Below are 20656 nucleotides of genomic sequence, written 5' to 3' on the forward strand. Positions count from 1 at the left end.
ATACTGGCAATTTTACTTTTTGCCTATAAGTGAATTAACGGTTTCTAATGCATCATTCTGCATTTTGTATGCTGTGAAGTAAAAGAAGCAAACCAAATTAGTGTTCCTGTCTCAATGGGAAGTGTAGCCAGAATTTCCAGGTCGCATACTATGTGAATGAGTGCGGAAATCCCCCACCTCCCCCCAACTTGTTTCAGCAGTGTCCCTCTCTAGAGGGAATTGTCCTGGCTTGGCCAATAGGGCTGAATTATACATATTGGAGCAGGATCAAGTCTTATTTGCATGTGGCCGGTTCCTGTCTTGCATAACGTGGTCGGCAAAAGAAAAACTGGGAAGATTCCCAGGGGATTTCCAGTAGGTCACATTAATGCAGCCACTATATTTAAGCTTGTTATGTTACAAATATTTCTAAAGCGCACATTCACCAAGCAGTTTCATGACACTATGGTAACTAAAACATAGCAGGTAACGGATCACTATTCATATGCGAGCCTAAAAAAAAACACCTCTTGGGTAGTTTCCTAAAATGCAGTGTAGGAGGGACGGACCCTGATTTTAGGTGGAAGAGCATTCCAGATGCGTGGAGCAAATACGGCAAACCTGGAGACCCAAATGCCTTTTGAAGATAGGCCTGGTAAGAAAATAAGCGTGCAAAGACCTCATGTTGTGCATGGAGTTGTGTGGTGGTGTGTGGTTTTTTTTTTTTTTTTGGTTTTTTTTGCGAGCAGAAATAAAGCAGGACTGTCAGTCTGGAGTGACTTAAAAATAAGGCACCCAGCCTTATAAATGGAGCCCTCTGTGGGCAACCAATGCAGATTTCTCAGTAAGGAGGTGATGTGACAGTCCCAGTGTTGATAGTTGAGAAGCCTAGCTGCTTGGTTTTGAACCAGTTGAAGTCTACTGATCAAGCACTTGGAGAGCCAAATTCAAAGATTTTGAGTAATCTAGCCTTGAAAGGACCTGTGCAAAAATAGCCTGCATGAGAGCCTGTAACAAGAGCGCATGGACATTGCCTCAATTTCCCCCACCGCCTATTCACCCTTCTTCAGGGTGAGTTGTTGTCGACAGCAGATCTTCAGAGCACATGACTGGCTATGTCCAAGCTCCGTGAACATTGTCTGCCTCAGTGTAAATAATTTTTCTTCTGAAGGACCTATACAGCCTACAGTCATATCCTGTGAGACTCCAGATATCTCGTCAGATAAGTAACTCTATACACTCCTTCCCACTCTGATCCAGACCATTCACAGTTTATTTTCTTGCGTGATCACGATCAGGCAGATACATTTTATAGCTGATCAACTTGGGAATTACCACCCTACTTTGAAATAAAAACAAAAAAATACATAAATACCCACCTTGTACCTACATAATAGGATACATCTCTGAACGTGATGTGGTAGTCAACCAACCTCACCAACACCCAGCGCCGCCCCCGCCTGTTTTGGTAATCACTTCCTGGTGCCTAAGGCTTCACCGGGCAGTCACGCTGCACAGGCGAGTCCTTTTCAGCCATACATTTCCCCTGCAGACCGTGCCTGCATACAGAGTTGAGGCCTACATGCTTTAGTCTACACTCTTTATCAATTTTTTCCCATTCCTGAGGGTGGCTGGAGTTCTTCTGTATATTTGTAATGAACATTTTCATATTTACATGGTCTCATATGTTTTTTGGGGAACATTGTTGGCATCTCCAGAATTAAACAAATTGGTGCCAGTTACCCAGCCCCATACTCCACAATATTGTGTGAGAATTATCTTATGAGACTCATTCCTATGTGGACGAATATGCTTAGTGTGTGTGGGAGCCTTTTATACATTGCTTGATACCAAGTCATATTAGTAGCTCTGTAATTTGGCTTGTTCTTACCGTTTCCTCTACTACATAAAGGAATGGGTTAGGACCCTAAACATTAGGGTAAGTGGATAATCTACTAATCAAGAGATAATTTAGAAAATGTGCGTTACTTTTAAGGCTCTTGATAATCTGAAACTGTAGCACCCTAGTCTATAGATTTAATGATAATCATGTTTTGTCCGTAATACTTCCTATTGTACAGTGAGCATAGGACCAATGGCTAGCTATCCCGTAGGCAGTCAATTATAATACACAACGTGATGCAATCACAGGAGATTTTAGACCATTCACAAAATGGGTTCGCACCGGCCACAGCACCAAGTCTGCCCTTATTGCAGCAACTAATCATATATCTGTATGCATGTGGATCAGCGGTTCTGATGATGCTTGATCTGTCGGCGCCATTCAACACCTTCCCGGCATGCATGGTTCACCATCTGCAGGAAGTGGGAGTAATGAAAAAGCATTTTCACTCTTTCATGTCTGTGAGAACAAACATTGTCCGCTGTTGAGGTTTTAGAGCCAGGGCCTTCAGTCTTTCTGTTGGGGTTACCCAGTGTTTCTCTATGAGCCCAACTGAAATTCAACAAAAGTAGGGAACTCAGTTGTAGCTGTATCCAAGTTGAAGGTTTATTCTTGAAAGAAATTACAGGTGTAGATATAGGATAAACCGCATAATAAGCAGAATCATTATAGTTCGCCCCACCGGGAGCAACATCACTGCTGCTCAGCCTACATAGAGCATCTGACAGACTCCAACATACACAAAAGGAACATTTCATGACCTCACAGACTGGATGAGCAGCAGAGTACGGGACACAAAGAAAGGACAGAGTAGAGAAGAAAGTAATATACCACACCCGCCCTCTTTAACATTTATGTGACTACCTTTTGTCCTAGCCACTGCTTCAACTTCAGCCTCAACTTCCGCTTTACCAACTGCCCCACTTAGTGAGGCAGGGGGTAGCATCTCAGCTGCCTCTCTGCTGGTTATGTTTTCTACCCTATCTCTGGACATAAAAAGGGGTTTCGAGAAGTCCTCTGCCATCCAGCTTGAGATTCGGAATTATTGCGAGTCCCTCGATAGTAAAATCGATGTGTTATCATCAAGAATGGGGGTTTTGGAAGAATCAAACGCTGCGATGTCTTTACATTTAGATAAAGCAGAAGAGGACATTAGTAAACTCATGAAAGAGGACCAGGCTCTGTTAGACAGGATGGAAGTGCTGGAGAACAACGCGAGAAGGGGGAACATCAGCATTCTTAATGTTCCTGAAGGATCAGAAAGTGCTGATGTTAGTAAGTATGTGGTACATTTACTAAAGGAAGCATTATGTTTGGATCAGACTTTGGAGGAGTTGACAATTGACATCCATAGGGTCCGCAGGGACCCATTCAGAAAAAAACCCTCAGAGGTCGAAACCACGTAAGATTCTTGTCCACTTCCATACGTATGCCCTCAAAGAGCAGATCTTAAACCTAGCTCTAAAGCAGAAGTCTTTATCCGGTAAGGGGTTTACCTTCCTCGTTAGGTCAGATTTATCTAGAACCACGCTAGAGAAGCAGTGGGAGTTCGGGAGGCGATTGGACGCCTTTAGGAAGCTGGGCGCAACTGCCCAGCTTGTGTTCCCAGCTTCACTAAAGGTCATGCACAATAATAAGATGACGAATATTAGATCTGTCCAAGCAGCAGATGAGCTCCTATTAGATCTGGGCGGGAGGTCTTCGGCTAAATAGGTTTTGGTTCCATTGCTGACATGGGTTAATTAAGAAAAGTCTATGTTATCGACGCAGACAATTACCTTTCATTGTTTGGTAATGGGTAGGCAAAGGAATAGATGAATTAAAAAAAAAAAATAACATTTCTAAACCTAAAATTTAAAGAAAAAAAAAAGAAAATAAGAATAATTTTTTTTTCTTCATAGGGTGCACATTTTTATTTATTTATTGGCTGGTTGTTCATTATAGTAGGGAATCTCCTACTTTTTCCTTTTCACTGGGTTCAGGAGGGGTAGCGGGAGCTTGAGGTAGGGGTGCCATCTACTGGACTTGATCCGGTTAGATACACCATGGGTTCTCCATGGGTGGGGGAGGAGAGGGGGGTGGGGTCACGGGGTTATGGGGGGAAATCTACATAAAATTCCTCATCTGCCTTTTCTTTTTATGTTCGCCAATTGTGCTTGCATATTGTGATGCCATTTTTCTTAGGGGGTGGGCAGCTTAATGCTGGCCTTTGTATCAAATTAAGGCTGAGCAGAGTTTGGGATAGTGGTCATGGCTAGACTAAAGATATTGTCTTGGAACATCAATGGCCTCCGACTAAATCTAGGGCCAGAACTTTGATGCAGTATCTTCGGGACTCAGATGCACAGGTCATCTTACTCCAAGAGACACACTTGATCCAAGCTGAGATCGACACTTTAGTGAAAGGGAATAAATGGATTGACTTCACAATTTCAAAACCACAGTCTTTGACCTCCAGGGGAGTATCACTCATCTTCAAGAAACAACTTAAGGCTAGGGTCTTAGATTCAAAGGTGGACCCTGCTGATAGATGGGTTATTGCCTCTCTGTTTTGTGTGCCCAACTAACGATTGTAGGGTACTATGGTCCCAATCAAGACGATCCATCATCCTTGGAAGTCATTTTTTCACAGCTTTTGTCGTTCCCCGAACCTGTGATACTTGCCGGGGATTTTAATATCGTCCTAGACCCTGTCCTAGATAAATTACACAATAATAGATCCCGGGTACCGTCGAAGACAAGATCCTACTTGCTGGGTGTAATGAAGCAGTACGGATATGTGGATATCTGGAGATTAAGGGCAGGGCAACAGCAGGGTATCTCTTTTAGGAACTACAAGTACCATCATCAGTCCAGGATTGTTTTTATATTAATCCACCAGAGGTTAGTTGACGCCGTTAAGGATATTAAATATCTCCCGTTGCATTTATCGGATCATTCAGCAGTAGGGTTGGAACTCACGACCCCTTTCTCTACTCCTGTTAGGTCTTGGTCGTTTGATCGCACTTTGCTTTCCCATTCTGACGACGCCAGCTTTCTAAAAAATGAGGTGGCTTTTTTCCTAGAGGTAAATTCCTCAGCTGGCATCGGAATAGTGTGGGATTCTCTTAAGGCATTTTTGAGAGGTCTAATTACAGGTAAAGTGGTCTATAGAAGGAGGGAGTAGAGAGAGGCCGTGGTTTCAGTGGAGGCTAGTATAGCTAAGACTCAGCTTGACATTGACGCTAACTCTGCTTCTGTGGATGCCGTCTTAACACCTCTGCGAGACAGATTACTTTCTTTAAAGGGCTAATTAGCTTCTATTCTCAACCAACGAATACAAGAAAGGTGGGATGCCAGTAAAATTGCCCACTTCCAGTATGGGGAGGGAGCTGGGAAGTTACTGGCATGGAAAGCAAAAACGGATCAGGTCCGTAACAACATTGACCTGATTAAAGTCAATGAGGTCCCTTTGTCCCTAGACGTCGATATTAGGTCAGCCTTTAGAGATTTCTATCAATCTATCTATCTTGAGGACAAGAGGCTTGAACCTGATATTATTAAGGACTGGCTTAGTAAAATTACCCTCCCAAGCCTTTCTGATGATCAGAGTGCTATGCTAGAAAGCAGAATTTCGGAAGAAGAGGTGAGGGAAGCTATTCAGAATGCCAAGAAGGGCAAAGCGTCAGGGCCGGACGGCCTTCCTGCTGAAGTTTATAGAGCTCTGGAGCAGGAATTGGTCCCTTTTCTGGTAATTTTGTTTAATGAGATTCTGCTGAACGGGGTACGTCCTCCAGTGTCATGGGACAATGCTTCCATAACCGTAATTTTAAAACCAGGGAAGCCGTCAACTGCTTGTGGTTCGTACAGACCTATTTCGATCCTAAACGGGGACTACAAGATATTTTCCTCAATTCTGGCAAAGAGACTGGCCCTAGTTGCTCCCACCATTTTACACAGTGACCAGAAAGGGTTTGTCAAGGGCAGGCAGTTGTATGAATTAACTTTTGATTTAATCGGAGCTATAGACTTAGCTGTTCTACATTCTCTTCCCTTGGCGGTCCTTATGTTGGATGCCACCAAGGCCTTCGACAGGGTCAATTGGATGTATCTGTCGGAGGCCGTGGCAAATTTTAACGTGGGTGAGAAAATCGTCAGGCAATTAGTCTTCTTTACCAGAACCCTAGTGCCTGTGTTCTGGTTAACGGTGTATTATCCGATCCTTTTAACATCTTGAGGGGAACGCGGCAGGGCTGCCCACTCTCTCCACTCCTGTTCGATCTATACGCTGAACCATTTGCCCAGAGTTTGAGGGACAATTTTAACGTCAAGGCGTTCGCATACAGGGGTTGGGAGAGAAAGGTGGCACTCTATGCTGACGATATTCTCATTTGTACTTCAGATGCATGCACGGCCCTTCCTGAAATATTTAAGTTGACCTCGGAATTCGGGGAGGTGTCCGGCTACAAAGTCAACACACTAAAGACCGAGATGTTGACTTGGAATATCGACCAGAGTACTTTTAGCTCCAGCATTAGGCCGGGGAAAGGGTTGAGGTATCTGGGCTTGGATATTGTAGGTGATATTGACCAGATCGCAACCAACAATTTCTCAAAGGTGGCAAAAGAATGTCGTAAGCTGCTTCAAATATGGGCACACCTCCCGCTTTCTCTATTGGGAAGGGTTAACCTTGTCAAAATGTCCATTTTACAGAAGATTTCTTTTTTGTTTAATACTATTCCTTTACATTTTGACCCCTGCCTTAGTAAAAAACTACAGTCCGATATTAACACTTTTATTTGGAATAAACATCTTCCAAGAATTTCCTGGAAAAAAATCAGGAGGCGTACGGAGAAGGGAGTACTCTCTGCCCCTGATCTTCAGGTTTATGCCTGGGCTTTTCAGCTATCTCATGCCAGGATTTTACTAAAAAATCCAGTTTATCATGGAGTGGGGTCTATTTATTTAATGTTGTTGAAGGCAGAAGGTGTGGGCCAGTCAGGCTTTCTCTTTAAATTCGGGGACCCCAAGTTTTAAAAAAAAGTTACGCTGAAAATCCTACGAGGTATGGCAAGAACCTGGGCCCAGATATCAAAGGCTATTAAAATCGGGTACTATGGAAGTAGGACACCTCTGTGGGACCTTCCAGACAGCCCTGCCTGGCTGGGGGACGTACTTGCCGTACCGATAAGAGAGGCGGGGCTGGAGGTTTGGGGCGATCTATTTGTTGAAGGGGACTTGCTTCCTTGGGACTGTTTAAGTAATAAAATTGGCCCAAATTTTTCTAGGCTTAAATATTTGCAAATTTCCAGCTGGTCTCGTGCATACTCTGTTCAACTTCCGCAAGGAGGTAAATTCCCCTTGGGTGTGTATATCTACCTTATAACCCTTCTAGCTGACAAACCTCCCGCCAAAAAGGAGATCTCAGTCTGGTATAATTTAATCTTGGAAGAAATGGATGGAGAATTCCTACTGCTGGATACGCTTTGGTCCTCGTTTGTTCCCAACTCTAATTTGCAAGATCTTTGGAGTGCATCATGTAGAATGATGTGGGACATCGTGAAACCTGCCTGGTTACGCAGTAACCATTTTTTTACAATTCACCGAGCGTATTATTCACCACTTAGGCCTTCGAAATTCACACAGGGAAAAGTGGTGGCCTGCGCGAGATGTGGGCTGTTGGCCGCTTCTGACATTCATATGTTTTATGAGTGCCCTCACGTAACCCGTTTTTGGGATGACATAAGTAAGACCCTTTCAGTATCTGTCGGCTCTAATATTGTCTTGAATCTTGCCTCAGTAATTTTTGGTCTTTTCGAAGGGGTTCCTTCTTCTGAGAGGAAGTTAATTTTTTATTCTATTCTGCTCGCTAGGAGGGAGATATGCAGGAAATGGAAAGACTCTCTTCCTCCCTCTATTAATGATTGGTACGCTTCGGCCTTGCAGGTTTCCAAATTGGACTTGGCCAGAGGAGGGAACCCAGAAAAAACATCTTTCTGGCATTTGCTGAAATGGGACCATTGAGTATCTGGGTTTCCCCCCCCCCCCCAGGTCCAATGATTAAGCCATCGATCCCATTATTGGGCATAGCCGCGTCTATATGCTCTCACCAGCATCTTGGCAGTACTCCAGTGACCTCCGTATGGTTTTATTCCAGCGATCGTTATGGTTGAAGTTTAGTTGCTGAGGGACGAGGCCCACGCTCCATTACTGTCCCCACCAGTTGAAACAACTGTGACAGCACAACGCTTGTATACCTATAGATTGCTTATTTAGAACCTAGGTGGCAAATGAGGACAAACAAAAAAAACATTTATGTGACCCCTCTGGCCGAGCTGGTGAAATCATTTGGGTTCCAGCTGATTTCCTATGCGGACGACATGCAAATCATTGTTTACATCTCGAATGATTTGCAACTGGTCGCAGAGAAATTTAACTAGTGCATGGCAAGCATCATCTGCTGTATGAGGGGTAGCTCTCTAAAGGTTAATGCTGATAAAACCAAGGTACTGGTATTTGGTGTGCAGAATACCATCTGGTTGAATCCCCGGTGGCCGGCAAACTGTGGTCCCCTTCTTCTTAGGAAAGCAAAAAATCTGGAGGGTCACTTTCAACAAGGGCCTGATGTTTGGTGCTCAGGTCATCCGTACTGTCAGCAACTGTTTCTATATCCTAAAAAACCCCTAGAAAGGTGCTACTATACTTTCTGTTCGAACTGCATCTGTCCACCATCATTGCACTGGTTCACTCCTGGCTTGATTACTGCAATGCTCTGTATCTCAACATCAATACGGCTTCCCTGATCAAGCTTCAGGTTGTTTAGAAGGTGGTGGCCAGGCTCATCCGTAAAATTCCGAAGTACCAGCCAGGGATGAGATTCGTGCCTTGCACTGGCTCCCCGTTAGGAAGCGCATCTTTCAAGGTCCTTCTAATGGTATATAAGGCCTTGCACAGTAAAAGCTCACCGCAGCTGAAATCCATGTTCAATGGTAAACCCCAGGGAGGACTCTGAGATCCTCCTCCCAACAAAAAACTGATCTCAAAGATATCGCAGGGCCAGATGGGGTGGTCGCTCCTTTTCGGTAGCAGCTGCTAAACTCTGCAACTCCCTGCCCTCTTCCTTTTCCAACTCTGAATATTTCCCGATCTTTAGAACACTACTGAAAACATGGCTTTTTACATCATAGATGGCTGAAGTGTGCCTCCTTCCTCTCCTCCATATGCCCAGTGCATTGATACCATTGGGTATAAGTGTGCTTTATAAATTATATTCTATGGGAGAAATACTTGAAATGTACTCTGCCGTTGGCGACAGATTAGGAATGCATGTCAGTCTCATCAATTTTCAACTGCTATGTCCCTCAGCTCTGCTATTAGCTATATGCAAATTAGTGTTGGTCCTACTCCAATAAGAGCAGTGGCCTGGCTTGATCCTTCCAGACTGTTTTCTGGCTACTCAAAGCTTGACAATGAGGTAACTGCACTTACCCGTCACAACTACTGAACTTCTAGATTAGTGCTGTGCTGCTTAGCTGAATCATGAAAAAGTCTCCTTTCACCACACTGGCATTTTTATTTAAACCATGAAACATCAAGTGCTCCGAATAATGAATGTGAAAGATATTCTGGGAGGATATTCTAGCAGATCGGGCAAATGCCTCGATAGACAAACCAGTGACTCTGAAATAAACAAAAAGACTAGGCGTGAATCGAGGGGTGAGGACAGGAAGGCAACACCAGGCAAGCAGATTAGCTTTTCCTCTGAGGATCGCAACCTACCCAGTGCTTCAGAGCTTGAGAGCGGATTGGGATGTAAACCCCTACAAAAAATGTGGACTTCCATCTGCCTTTCACCATGGCTTTTTAAAGTGTGTGTAGTTTCTGCTCCAGTTCTCATCCTTGATTGCTCGACACGGTCTTAGAATGTATTTTTTATCAGCAGCAAACTGCATCCCAGCTTAGTAAAAATAAAGAACATACAGTGGTGCATGATACTCCTAAGAAATTATGTCACCAATTCCTTGCCCTTTCAATCACTGAACAGCGTTTCTGTCTGGTGCACGTTAATATATGTATGGTTTACCAGGCCTCCTCCAATTACCACCGTCTTTTTAATGTACAGCATCCCACTGCATCTGTGGATAAGCTGGTTACCCCACATAACTTTCACATTTATCTCTCACCAACACACTACTAGGCACTGGTCCCACAATGCCATTCCTGCGCCTCATGGTCATTGTATGCACCATGGAAATACTTTCAATATAGGCTAAAAACAAAACATCCTCCAAACTAAACACAGTTTATCTTGCTATCCATGTGATAAGTGCTTCAATGTCTCACATATGGGTAGAAAGTGCTATATGAATTTTGCGTACTACCCTACAGGTATAAATGCATCTGTAGTTGATTGTCCCCATTTAGAGGGTAACTGCCTTCCAGTTCAGGCTGGCCTGTTTCTAACGGAGCAGGACTTAACCTGATGTGGATGAGAGGGTTGGTTGTCTGGAGTGGCACAGAGGGTAACATTGAGGCACCTGGTGGCAGCCCAGACTAAGCAGGCAAGCACTGTGCTCAAGGGGTAGTTGATCTTGGTTTCCCTGGGTGATGGCCACTAACCCCCTTGAGAGACTGGCAGGCTGTGGCCCTCCCAGACCAAGTCACAGGGTCAAGTCTTGCAGAGCTTCTCGCACAGCCTGACTGACTGGCTGGTTGACAGTTGAATTTTTGATGGCCCTTTTTATAGTATATTTCCAGACACCAAATGTGATTTAGAGTCCGAGTGTTTTAAGTTTATGTTGGGGTCGCTTTCTTTTGAAGAATCCCCTTTGCCTTTCCTCTAGAATGCCATCTGTCACTGCAGGAGCAACTCCAAATTTGACATAATCACAGCACAGGCCTTAGTAATGACCACAGGTTTGCACATGAATGTCAGCCACAGTGATCTGTGAATCTAAAGGTTCCCCCAGTGCCTCAGCCCCACTCTTTATGATTCCCATACTGGCTTCATCTCCTTGCTGAGATGGGTCTGGGCCCTTTCTCAGTGAACCTTTCTGTTATTCAAAGAACTACCTTTGAATTAGAACATGGCTCTCCCGTTGGTTAATTTAAGATTGTCCCCAGATATGACCGTGATCATAATGCCCTGATTTTAAAATTGGACTCTCTGTATATTGGTGATGTCCCTAAGGGCCAATCGTCGAAAATGACATGGCCAATCCTAACTAATTGTAAGAGGAGAGTAAGATGGGGCACCCCATGTGAATCCCAAGATAGATTATCTTTACTCTATCAAATAATTATGCCATGTCTGGAGGTTGCAAACCTATTGAGTGAGTCAAGGCCTAGTGACATTCCTGGCGGATAGTTTTTCCCATGTGGTACAAGTAAAGGAAGGCAGTGCACCCAGATATCCCTGGTATAATGGCAAATGCCAAAGGGCCAAGACAACTTTGCTTTGAGCTATTAAATGCAATGACAAGCTGGCAATAAAAGAAAATAGCTTACTTTATAAACACGCAAGTAAGCAAGCTAAAAAGGAGTGGGAAGCAAATAAGTGGGAGAGCCCGAGAGATGCTTTTAATAGGAGCGATTTGAGGACCTTCTGGAAATTAAGAAGTACAGACTCAAAAGACGATAAACAAGCAATTGAACCTAATTTGGGTGCCCAGGTCTTGGGGGGCCCACTTTCAGTCACTTTATTGCAGGGTAGAGGGCACTATTGAGCAAGTTGAAATTCATCGCCCCCGCCACACCCAGCCTGCCCGGAAACTCCTGCAATTTCTCTTAAGGAGGTAATTGCTGCAATTGCTCGAGTAATACCTGCAAAGGCTCCGGGCTAGATAAGATCCCTGGAGATCTATATCGCAGTGAACCAAGCGTTTGGGCTCTGTACTGTAGGAGCGTATTCAATGCTATTGTACAGGGAATGGAGATCCCCATAACATGGCTAGGGGTGAAATCATCCCTACCTTTAAGATGGGCTCACCCATACATCCTGCGATTTATCGGCCCATTAGCCTTATCGATGTTGCACAAAAAATCTTTGCTCAAGTGCTTCTGGACCGATTACAGAATTGGATATCCATTCTCAGCCCTTATCAGGCTGGTTTCCGAATAAAAATGTCCACAATCAAATCAAGTTTTCAGGTTGCAATTATTGCACTGGAAAACAGTGATTTTGGAGAGTGGCAATCTCTACATGATCTTTGTGGACCTAAACTCGCCCTTTGATTTAGTTCCTAGGGAAAAACTATGGGCTATTTTATTTGATTTGGGTGTGCCCCGTATATATGCGAGATCTTGAAAAGATTACATGTGAATAATTACGCTCAAATTAGATATGAGAAGAATGGAGACCTCACTGACCGCATACCCATAGAGAGATGTGCAAGACAGAGGTGCATCTTGGCTCCAACCCTCTTTTGTATTTTTATCAATGGCCTAGTGGGAGCCTTGACAGCAGGAGGGGACATGGATGCCCCAAAGCTAGTGGGCTGCAAGGTACCGGCCTTGATGTTCGCAGATGATACCCTCCTGCTGTCAAGGTCACCGATGGGCATTCAAAGGATTTTGGACATCTTTTATTTATTTTGTAAGAACAGGGGTCTGGAAAGCAATACCCAGAAAACAAAATACATGGTGTTCAATGCAGGTCACTCAAAACGACCCAACCCACAAATAGCTGGGGAATTCTTAGAGAACGTTCCTGTATGTGATTATTTGGGATTATCCTTCAATGACAAAATGGAATGGGGTGATCAAATTAAGAAGGCTTGTCTTAAGCTGGCGCAAACATCAGAGGGACTTGTGAAACAGCAGAGGAGGTGTGTACACAAGGTGCTGGGGCCGCTGCTGGAAATAAATTAGGTGCAAGCCAGAGGTGCTGCCCTATATGGAACAGAACTATGGGGCCACAGGTCACCTGAACAACTTGCCAAGATTGAAAATTAACTTCTTAGACATCTGTTGGGACTTCCCAATAGTACTCCATTAACTCCGCTCCGAATGGATCTGAGAGTCAGCCCAATGGCCCTGGATGCTGCGCTTAGGCCCCTCCTTTACTGGCGCCGCCTATGGAGCACTCCAGGATTATCTATCTATAAGGAGGAATTGAGGGAGGATGTAAACCTCAGTGGAGCAAGCAAAATACCTTGGCTCACCTATATCAAGAATTCCTTCTTATCCATTTGAATGGGAGATCTATGGGATAGCCCGGAAGATAGATCTTTGTCAACGTCAAGAAAGGCCCTGATAAAAAAATGTAAGGATCACCCTCCCAATTTATTACTGAGGGGCCCCGGGACAGGCTCACTTACATCATCCTTTTTAGAAGTGAAACTGTAATACACCGTAGAATCTAGCATAGTTGACATACAGCCTTCTCTTGCTAAAAAACTCTACTTGCAGTTTAGGTATGGTGTACTTCCTTTATGTGCTGTTACTTATAAGTGATGGGGGTGGGGGGGGGGGTGGTAGCCTACAAAAGATTGTTCGTCATGTGAAAGCTGTATGGAGAATGACCTGCATGTGTTGTTTTTCTGTCCCACCGACAAGGCAATAAGGAATCGTTGGTTACGACAGCTTTGTAGGGACATTGGAACGTTCCACTGCTCACAGGCTTATAGGATCCTAAAATATGAAACCGGTATGCCAATTGTATATTCAGTTTCCCGTTACCTGCTTTCAATGTGGTGGGCACACCGTGCACTTTTAAAGATAGATCAAGTTTAAATCACCCCCTCTGTGCCTTTAATATGACTCGGGACTCCGTATTCTAATCTGTTTTTAATCACATGATTTTGTACTATATGCTCAAGATACCTAGCGCCTCAGGATAATTAATACTCTTTTTAACATTTTATTGTTCTCATATTTTAATGTGTATTAAACAACAACTAAAAATGTATACTGATAAGTTGCACTGAATTTTTAAATGTGTTATCTGTGATTTTATGGCTTTGTGAGGCCGAAATAAAGTGTCTCTTGACTTGACTCAAATCTTAAATCATGAAATCCAGATATTTGCGTGCAGTGGGACTGTGTAAAGTTTCCAATATTGGTCCTAATGAAAGATCCTGCTCTGGGCTATGAGCATTCGGAGGTTGCGCCTTCATGGAGAGACAGTATCATTGTTCAACTCCACAAAAATGGGAATAGTTCTCTCCCCAGTAATTATCGCCAAACAGCACTGCTTGAAGCTGTGTCAAAGCTATTCACAAAAAGTATTCTTAAGCATTTACAAAGATGGGTCCTTGAGAAAGTTATCCTTCAAAGGGAACAGGCTGGTTTTAGACCGAAATGTGCCGCTCTCCACAATATTGCTATTATTCAAACAATTACGGAAAAATATATACTGACAGAAGGGCAGTTTGTTTATGCAGCTTTCATTGACTTCTACACTGCATTCAATAGGGTTGATATATTTAATCTCTGCTAGAAATTGGCTAAAATCTTTCCTCAAGGGCTCAAGTCCCATGCTTACCCTGGCATTAGATATGGTTGTCTGCTTCCAGCAGGCCTGATGTGAAACGGTCTGCTCCTCATCCACTATAAAACGTATGCAGCCCTATTTGGGTGGGAATATAGAGCATCATGATTGTCATCTGATTCTGCTCATCAGACTTCAAATGCTGCCACTAAGAAATGAGACAGGGGCGTAGAATAATAATCACTAGAAAGGAAAGACAATGCCCACTATCTATACAGGGAATCCATGATTTTAACCAAGTAATGTTTGGCTGCCCATCATTACACCTGCCACGAGGAAAGCTTTTAAAATCAATATTTATACACAATGAGATTATCACCATAGATTCAGCACACATTTTAAAATATAACCTACAAAATGAAATTGTGGGATGTGCTTACATATATGTTTTAGCAAAATGGTGGAACCATTCATTTATACTGCTAATTACTCTTATCTGCTTCTGTATTTTGATCATTGAAACACATATATTCTATATAAGAATCACGATGGGTCAATAAATATTGAAAATACCCTCTGTGTATTCTTTGTATATTTCTCCTAGAGAGAGCACGAGTGACTGAGAGAAAAAGTTCTAGATCTGCTACAACGATTCCTGGGAGGAGTCAGGGTTGTCATGTTCTGTGGTTGCCCAATCCATTTGCTACCTGTCTAGGTTTTAGGGGTGCCTATGGTGGCACTGTGAGCTAGCTGGTCTATAGGATAACGTATCCCGAGGGGATGGACAGAATCAGTCTGGCACCAGCTCAAAGTTTATGTTGCCAACAAACGCAGAGTTCCTACTGGAAAGTGGAAACTACACAACACTAGGTTTTAAGGATTCTGGGGTGGGAAGTCAATTAGGTAATAAATATTAATGAAATATGTAAATTAAGGAAAATGTATTGTTTTAGTTATATTATAAGTGCAGGCTGCTAGGTCTGTATGGGGTATAGGGTGGGAAGACAAGTAATAATTGAATAACAAATATATATTAATTTACAATTATTGAATAGTAATTATATACATTGATTAATTGTTTTTAGCTTTATTTTAACACACACATGTATATATACATATAACATGATACATATACATATGTTTAATTAATTAAGAAGTTTAATATAATGAATTTCATTTTTTTCTACATACATGGGGTTACTTATAAATGTATTGTATTGTGTTTGAACTGAAGTACTTTCCCTACTCTTGCTTAGACTTCAGGAGGAATAGTACAATTAACCCCTCAAAAGTCCAACATTTCCCGTAATGTTGCACTGTTTGGAGTGCAAATAGTAAATTAAACCCCTTCAAAAACCAATGCTTTTCCTATGTTGCACAGTTTGGAGTGTGAATAGTACATTTAACCCTTCTGACGCACAACATTTTTGCCACTGTTGTTTAGACTGGAGCGGGAATTAAGCCCTCCAAAGTCAAATGCTTTCCCTACTTTTGCTTAGACTGGAGTGGGAATTGTAAATTTACCCCTTGAAAGTCCAACTCTTTCATTACTGTTGAACTGACTGGAGTAGGAATAGTAAATCTAACTCCTCTGAAGGGCAGCACTTTCCCTACTGTTGCATAAACTAGAGTGGGAATAGTATAGTTGATATTCTTTGACTCCAATAGTTTCCATAATATTGGTTATAAAGATTTTATAGCATTAAGGGTTTGTTTTTTATATTTTATATAATTTTTTATTTATGTATTTAAATGTTTATAGTATGTTCCATAAAGGTGGTTTCAGGGGGTTCATTTTTAAAAATAATGTATTTATTGTCTACATTAATTAATATATTTTCTGTTATTGAATTGTTTATATTTTTTATGATTTTATTGTGTATGTATTTAAAACACATATATATATATTTTCCAATAATTTTTGTCCTTACCATTATAAGTATAAGAGCACGATATTTTGGTAAACAATAATTTTGTCGCAATATTTTTGTCAATTATATTTTAACCACAATATTGTGTCAGTGATCCACTTTCAACGGGTCAGTGTTGCAAGCAATCCAGAAGGCCATCTCATCACACTTCAATGGGCATCTTTTTCATGATAGCGTTTATTGTTTGTGGTCTGACTGCTTGTACGGCATGTTGCCCCTGATGTGCTGGGCCTGATAGAACTGGTCTAGTGTTCATGGTTCGTAGCACATAGTGTATTAGTTTCCTGTATCAAGAGACTGTATAGTTTAAGATTCCTACAACTGCAAAAACAACAATTGATGGACAGAATGCAGAACAATGTCATACATTCACCCCAATACAGATATCTGGGCCTAAATCCATGTTTTTTTTGCTCACCATGCCATTCCAGTTTGGACCCAGCCATATACAAATCAGTCTTGTCCCTGCGTCCAATGGGAACAGTCCATCCCGCACTGCCAGGCCAGGTCCTCCCTGGACTGGAAACAAGCATCCTAGGACCGGTTTCGGGCTTTCAGCCCTCATCAGCCAGTATAGCTTGACTCCAGTGGCATGGAGAGCATGGCACCCACATCTGGGCATACCCGTCCCACTCGGGGTGACAAATGCAGAAAAAAACAATTGATGGACAGAATGCAGAACAATGTCATACATTCACCCCAGTACAGAGATCTGGGCCTAAATCCATTGTTGTTTTGCTCACCATACCATTCCAGTTTGGGCCTAGCTCTTGGCCTTGCGTCCAATGGGAACAGTCCAGCCCGAACTGCCTGGCCAGGTCCTCCCTGGACTGAAAACAAGCATCCTAGGACTGGTTTTGGGCTTTCAGCCCTCATCAGCCTGGATAGCTTGACTCCAGTAGCATGGAGGACACAAGTCCCACGTCTGGGCATACCTGTCCCACTTGAGGTGACAAATGCAAAAACAACAATTGATGGACAGAATGCAGAGCAATGTCATTGATTCCCCCCAGTACAGAGATCTGGGCCTAAATCCATCGTTTTTTTGCTCACCATGCCATTCCAGTTGGGACCCAGATGTATGCAAATTAGTCTTGACCCTGCACCCAATGGGAAGAGTCCAGCCCGAACTGCCAGGCCAGGTCCTCCATGGACTGGAAACAAGCATCCTAGGACTGGTTTCGGACTTTCAGCCCTCCTCAGCCAGGATAGCTTGACTCCAGTGGCAAGGATAGCACGGGACTCATGTCTGGGCATACTCGTCCCACTCAGGGTGACAAATGCAAAAACAACAATTGATGGACAGAATGCAGAACAATGTCATACATTCATGCCAGTACCGAGATCTGGGGCTAAATCCATTGTTTTTTTGCTCACCATGCCATTCCAGTTTGGACCCATCCGTATGCAAATTAGTCTTGACCCTGCACCCAATGGGAAGAGTCCAGCCCGAACTGCCAGGCCAGGTCCTCCATGGACTGGAAACAATCATCCTAGGACCGGTTTAAGATTCAGCAATTGGTAGTATCTCAGGACATGGAAAGGCTGTATATTCAGCTGCTACTGGCCATGTTACCACTCATTACTCAAGGGACCCAATCTAACATTCATATGTGTATAGTCACTCACAAGCAACCAATTCTTATGTTTTTGGTAGGTTAAAGCCATTTCAAGTTACTGTTATGGGCTATAATGTGCAGGCGTGGGTGCCAGTTTATAATCCTGAAACTGTCCTGAGGCAGCATCTATAGCCTCAAACTCCACCCATGAATTTTTTTTCCAAAGGCATACACTGCATGTGCAGATATTACAAATGTAACTGCCCCCCCCCCCCCCCCACCCACATCAGGGATACCTCTGTTATTGGGATGTTGTGTAACTGCCTCTAGTAATTTACTCCTATTGCAATTGGAGGAGCCATCATTTTAATTTAATTAAATCTATAAAACATGGGATTGAAAAACATAGAAAACCACAGGTGGCGAGAAACCTTTTAAAAGTCAAGCTTACCAAACATACAGAAATAGGTGCTTCTGTTATTCCTGTATGAGGTAACCATGATTACAATGGAAGCCTCTGTGGACTTGTAATGATAGTTCTATTGAGTGTGCATAGTCAACGATTACTTAAAGAGCAAACAAATCTGATTGCTCCGGGTAGGGTGCCATGTTGCGTAAACTAGGACTCAGGCCTGGCTCTACAAAGTTTGGCTTTCCCACCCATGGGTGCCTGCCCTCAGTTCAATGTACCACTCATCCTGCTGCTTAGTATATGAGTAATAAGCACAGAGAATATAGTTAGACCAGGACTAATACATGTTACTAGCTGCAAGCATAATATGAACACTTTTAACATATGTTGTAATGTTCCTAGCAGCCTAACATCCTAAAGACTAATTGGAAGCCCTCCACTATGAGAGCCTGGAGTAGCTAACTTCCCTTTAGAATTTCTTGCCATTCAGCACCGACATGCCTGGTCACAGTGAGGAAGCTGTGGTTATAAGTCTCCGGCCAGGAGAAAAGTTTCCCACAGAAGGAAAACACACACATAGGCTGGGCTCAGCTCCTTGCCTCTCTCTATACTAGCTCTCAGCATAGGAATGAATGCTGCTGCAGTCTGGCAGGACCTTCTGTGATACCCTGAAGTGAAGACCTCACTGCCTCCGTGGCTAATTCATGGTGTTTCCAAGGGCTGACCAATGACTTTTACCCTACATTAGGGGACTTTCCATTAACACATAACCAATATGAACCAGCATAATGAAAATATGTAAACTTGGACTACATGTTTATTTTGCACATTTATTATCAGACCTTGAAATGTAGTTGCCAGAGTACTTGTAACAGACTTATGTCACCATAGGTGTTAGCAGAATCATTGTTTGGATGAATTGACACTTTCACTAGTTCTGTAAAAGATAATAGTTTTGTTCTTGCATTGTAGATACTGGACTGTGAGATGGTGTGTTGCCATCAAGTGCCATCATGTGCAATGAATGAGTTTGTTGTATTATCATCAGTGATTACATGTTCGTCATATTAGGGACTCATGAACCTATGGAAAGCTTTACTATTACTATTAGGTAAGGAGGTATTATTTGAGTTTTTCATCTATTTTCTTTTTTAATTTTCTTTCTCTTTTGTTGTTTATTTCCATGTCTTGATGCACAAAGAGAATTATAGAATCAACACATAATGTAGATTTCACTGGCATAATTTACAGATTTAAACAATTAGACTGTGAAACATTTTTATAATCCATGCTGCGACCATCACTCCCTCTTAACTCAATGGAATTCAACTAGATAATTACATAATGTGAAATTAATGCCTTTATTAACTACACAGACCCTGCATGTCATATTTATAATAATTTATGCTTATATATGTGTGAAATGCCTTGGAATAGCAGGTGAAAAATCCTATATGCTATACATTACCGTATAGGTATTATTGTTCTTGATATAATATTCTATTGCACTATTCTAAAGTCAATCTGTTTTGAAATATTATACTTCCTAATATCATACAATACGTATGGAGCTGTTAAGGCAATATGACTCATATTGTAAACTGTTTTTACAGCGCTGAAGATCCGGTGATGTAACCTTGAAACGCATGTTGGCTGTTCTTTTTGCTGTTTGTCCACGGAAACTGATTAATAATGCCTCATGAAGAGTACACTGTTTTGAAGAGTATATTGTATGAATTAGAAACAAGACTATGAAATAAAATAACTGATGAATATGGACATAAATAGAAATATGTTTGGATAATTGAGCAATAATTTACATTGTTACTCCCCACACTTTTTCATTGTATATGTACACATTGTGAGCCATAGGGTAAACTGGCCTAGTGGGTAGAGGGTGCAGGGACTTTTTGTTTTGTTATACCCAAAAAAAAGAGAGGAAGTTAAGAGTGTATCCTTCTGTATTACATGCCACTGTTCTAGGAGTCCACTCTGTAATATCCTAATGCGCACCTCCTTACCCCTCTTTTTCATCGAGCCCATTGTCCCTCTTCTTGTTACCTATCCATCTTGGCTAACACTTTTCCTTTCCCCTTTTTTGCTATCCCTTCACCTCTTGGTTTTATCCATCTCTTTGCGAACCTTAGTCTTCATAATGCTCTTTTAATGGCCTCATGAATCCCTCCCACAATTAAGGGAGATGGGTTGTGGAGGGGAAGAGTAACATGGGGTCAAGCAAAGCCTCTAATCCCAGTAATTTAGGATTACTAGATGGAAATGAAGATGGCGTTAGGTGACCAATGTTGATAAAGATTCTAATACACTGACCCAAAACATCATTGGTGATCATTGGAGATTTCAACAATGTTTTGTTAAGAGTCATATGGATCCTGTCTCAGTTGTTTTCAGCCATTCGTATGGTACTGCAGTGCTTTGTTAATCTGAGCATCCTTTTTTCTACGG

Source organism: Lissotriton vulgaris, chromosome 7 (genome assembly GCF_964263255.1).
Source record: "Lissotriton vulgaris chromosome 7, aLisVul1.2, whole genome shotgun sequence".
Taxonomy (NCBI): domain Eukaryota; kingdom Metazoa; phylum Chordata; class Amphibia; order Caudata; family Salamandridae; genus Lissotriton; species Lissotriton vulgaris.